Raw genomic sequence first — 4887 nt, 5'->3', positions numbered from 1 at the left:
TATGGCTGCTTTTCGACTCTCCACAATGGAATCTTTGCTCTGTGCCCGACGTACGTACATGCAGCACCTCAAGTCCACCTGCCGAGCGTTTCACTCTTTTCCGACGACATCGCGTTTGTGGAAGGGCAAAATTACAGGGAAAGGCAGAAAGAAAGAGAAGGAAAAGAGATATTAGACTGATATTTCCTAGATGCATTGTCACATTTTGGAAAAAGTGCAAGTGGGACGGGTATTGTCCAGGTAACCTTGAATTTCAAATGTTTAGTGTGCCTAGCAGAAGTGATGACAGAAAGTTAGGCTTGGAAATGCCTGCTTGGTGACTTAAAAGCTATGTCTGCCGGATGACCTCATTCTGCAGCACCTTTACTGCGCTCCCTTTCTACAGCATTCCGAACCTCACGAGACGACGTGCTCGCATCCTTATCCATAGCTGCCGAGCGCCGATGCTCGTTGGCGTATCGGACGATTGCTGACCTCAACACAAGATTAATAGCTATTCTTTGTTCTTATCTTCTTTTATGCGAAATCACATCATACAGTTATCGGTTGGATTTATCGCGGTTTAACGTATCGTATCGTATCACGTAAGGTATCGTATCGTACAAGTTATCGTATGAGTGCTGACATCATACAAGATTGATAACCGTTCATTGTTTTTCAACTTCCAGGCCACTAGAGACCAAATCAATGTCACACGCCAGATCATATCAAAGGTCACCGTTGTGTTGGCCATGGTGAAATTAGTCGACATCAAGATTGGTTCAAATCGTTTAAGGTCAAATTTTCAGGATGCCCAAACTATGGACGTGGCCAAGGTTATATCAGAAGGCCACCCTACTGTTAGCCACGGTTAAATTAGCCTTGACCTCAATTTTAGTCCAAATCGATGAAGGAAAAATTTGGAGGTTAGTCAATTGTTTGGGATTGGTACAAGTCAAATTTGGAGATCATCATTGTGTTGCTCAAGGTGAAATTAGCCTGGATATATATATTGGTTTTAATTAATGAAGGTCAAACTCCGGGTGTTGGCCAAATTTTGGGAGTAGCCCAGAACACTTTTATAGGTCGCCATTGTGCTCCCCATAGTCAAATTAGCTGGGATATGAATATTGGTCGAAATAGATGGTGGTCAAATTTCGCCAGTGGGCCAAATTTAGAAATACGATCAAATTTCGAGGTCACAATCGTGTTGCCTATGATCACCTTAGCCTGAATGTATTTGGCCCCAACCCGTGAAGGTCAAATTTCGTGCGTGGGGGTGGAACCACGACCAAATTTTGGAGCCACCTTTTGGTACCCCTGGTAAAATAAGCCAGGACATCGATTTTGGTTCAAATCGATGGCGATAAATTTTTGGAGGTGGCGTTGGCCTATTTTGAGGGCGGGCTGGGTCAACGTTGGCAACTCTAAGGCTAATCTGGGGGCTCCATCGCATCGGCCAAAGTGAAAACATTCTTCAGCACCTTAATTCAGGCTGTGTCTCTGAACTGCTGAGTCCGAGGTTCATTTCACTGTCCCATCTAAACTACTATTAAACTTGAGTTTTGCATTGAGTAGATCTACCGCTCTAAAACAAGGTTTCGCCCCAAAATAAGGGGCCCTAATTGAGCTCCGTGCTGGCCTTCAGGCTCTTCAGATTCATTACTCTACTAATCGGTGCTGGGTGTACACGGTGTTCTGCACATCACAGCGTTCACCATCGCTACCGTGGCTCCATTATTGTGAGTCAAAGTTTCCAACGCACCTGTCTTGTGCTGGGTGTGAAGCAACCGTAGATCGCTTAGGTCATTTTGCAGACCTCCACTGCAGGATATCTCACGACGTGTTGAGTTGGGACGTTCGGCCCCACAGTTTGATTTCAATGCATTAGCAAACAGAAACTCCACTGAGAGCACCAGTGTGCGATGCTGTCTCCACAGAGCGGCCGCCTGTCACGGTTGGCAGGAAGCGAAGTGGAGCCCACTTGCAGGGGAGAGGAGGGAAAAGCCGAAGGCAGTGCAACAGGAAGAACCCTCTGGTAGAAGCGAGATTAAAGAAATGCCTTTGTTTAATGACTAACACTCAGCAAAAATGAAAACTAGGGGTCACTGAACAAATATGAAAATAAAAAGGAATGACCAAATAATGAGCACGAAAAATAAAACAATGATCACGACGAGCAATTCACATCTACATATGATGAAATACCTACAGGTGCACGCTCTTTTCTCGTCGTAAATGAATAGCTACAAAATCATAACGGAGCCTCCTCTCTGCTCTGTGGTTCTGCTGTGCAAGTTCACATAAATATCATATCTTACAAGTCAGCCCGATAGACCGAAAAAAAGCGGCAGCTTTCAGAAAAAATAAACAAAATCTGCCCAATACCTCCGGGGCTATAAAAATTACTACATAGTTCACATAGTTAAATGCTAACGCGCTGTAAACGCGTAATGCAATAAGGGCCCCTTAAATTTCTTTATGATACAAAGCGCACAGGCCTTTGAGCACCGCAAGAAAGAGCAGTTCTGGATAAAACAGCACGCGGTTCCATTCTCACACATTTGAGGCACCACACCATTTTCCGTTGAAGATTGCGTACCAACAGTTTTTGAACTACTTTTAAGCGTTTTTGATTGGGATATAAAGCTAGTCAAATGTCCCCGCGTTTTCAGCAAACTTGCAAGGTTCAAGGGTTTGTTGCAATCAGCACAATGAAGTGCTCGTGAACATTGGAATGATTCTTTCTCCGTTCCATTGACTTTGCCTTCTTTGTTTTTTTTCTGTGAAACTGAATGGTGCACTTCAAACTCGACGAAATATTTGATGTCTTTTTGTGACGGCGTCATATTTCTGCTCTGCGCTTACCAGAAGAAAATATTTCAGGACTCTAAAACTCGCGGTATTCCAAAGGCTTCAAAGCTGTCCACTTTTGCAAAGAACCGCTGTTACCAGACACCTAAAGAAAAACGATTAAAAAGCGAAAACCGCCGTTTTTCTGCTGAGCGCACCCACAGAGCAGGAATTGTGTGCGAAGGACATCAGGTAGCATCCGTCCTGGCTGTACATCACGACTGATCGTGTTGCCCGTCGAGGACATTATCATCATCAGCCTGACAACGCCCACTGTAGGGCAAGAGCCTCTTCCATATCTCTCCAATAAACCCTGTACTGAGCCAGCTGGGTCATCCTAACCCTGAAAACCTCTTAATCTCATCCGCTCACCTATCCATCTGCCTCCGCCTGCTTGCTTTCCTTCGCTTGTAATCCATCCGTTACCCTTAAGAAACGTCGATTATTTTGCTTTCGCATTACATGCCCTCCCCAGGCCCATTTCTTCCTCTTGATTTCGAGTAGGATGTTATTCACCCACGTTTGTTCCTGACCCACTCTGCCCTCTTCCTGTCTCTTGAAGTTACACCCTATCATTTTCCTTTCCATACCTTGCTGCATGGTCGTTAAGTTTAACGCTTTTTCTTTTCCTCCACGTCTCTGCCCGACTGGTGAGTAGCAGTAAGATGAAGCTGCTCTATGCTTTTCTCCTGAGGGATATTGGTAAGCTGCCTTTCATATTCAATGTGAACCTGCAAAATGCACTCTGCGCCGTTCTTATCCTTCAAGTAGTTTCACTCTCGTGATCAGAATCACTGGTCACTAACTGCCCTAAGCAGACGTACACCGTCACCACTTCCTGCATCTCGTTAGCAATTCTAAACCGCTATTCCCTTCCGATACTATTATTAATTTTTAGACGAACCGTTCTGCTCTGCCTCTGTAAGTCATTGATCGTGCTTTGTAGTTCATGTCCAGAGTGACTTAGCAAGGCAATGTCATCAGCTAAGCGCATAATACTAAGGTATTCTTCAATAAATCTTGTCACCAACTGTTACCAGTCCATGCCTCTGAATACGCCCTGTAAACAGGCGGCGAATATCATTGGCGAGATCGTGTATCCCTGCCTGACGTCATTCTCTATTGGAATTTTATTGCTGACTTTTTGGACGACTGTAGTAGCTGTGCAGGCGTTATAGATAGCTTCAGTATTTTCACATTGGCCTCTTCTACACCCTGATTCCACAATGCTTTAATGAGTGATGAGGTGTTCCAGCAATGCAAGCCGAAATACAGGAGCGCTGTGGTGTCCAAGGTATGCTTCCGATTTGGAAGCCACATTGCCTCCGCTTCGGCACCTAAAACACCAAACATCCCCTTGTCAGTAGCTGGAGTGGCACCGGTGTCCATGAAGTACGGCCTTCTCAACAGATGTCGCTACAAGACGTTTATAGCGGAGTTTCGCTGGCCAGCGCATCCTAATTGTCTGCACGCCTCAGCGAGCACATGGGGGTTCGGGGCATATGAGCTGTGAGCCAAACATGTTCCAGGGAATAAGGGAAGCACTTAGGGCCCTCAGCGCAAGCATTGTCATCACGAAGTAAACAGGAGTGGCCACAGCTGTTCATGCTGTCGTCGATGGCGGCGTGAAAGTGTGCATGGCGCTTGCATGGCGAACGGAGAAACTTCGGCTTTCTTCTTTCTAGCTTTCCATATTCCCTTCACCTGCAAGACCGCCTTCTTCAAGGCACTGAGACGTTCAGAGGAGTCTTTTCTGGCTCTCACACGTTTGCAATTGGCCTGCCCAAAGAGCAGTTCAAGAGCAGCGCCAGTCACGAGAAGCGCTAAATGTAGCTGTTGTTTCAACTCCGGTGACAAACAGCTACGGCATCATCCGGAACTCCTGCAGACATTGTCCGAGACAACACTGCGTCCCTAACACAATTTGCAGCAGTGCGATGCTGAACCGGCAGCCAGTGGGATAATTAACGAGAAAAAGGGTCGAATCTAAGAAATGCTTTAATTATCAGCGTTCTTAACATTCCTGTGCATGACGCGCTTTTCATGTCTAAGATT

Source organism: Amblyomma mixtum, chromosome 4 (assembly GCF_055824585.1).
Source record: "Amblyomma mixtum isolate Tamu chromosome 4, ASM5582458v1, whole genome shotgun sequence".
In the NCBI taxonomy this organism is placed as follows: Eukaryota; Metazoa; Arthropoda; class Arachnida; order Ixodida; family Ixodidae; genus Amblyomma; species Amblyomma mixtum.
The sequence above is the reverse complement of the archived record's forward strand: the minus strand, read 5'-3'. Positions refer to the sequence as shown.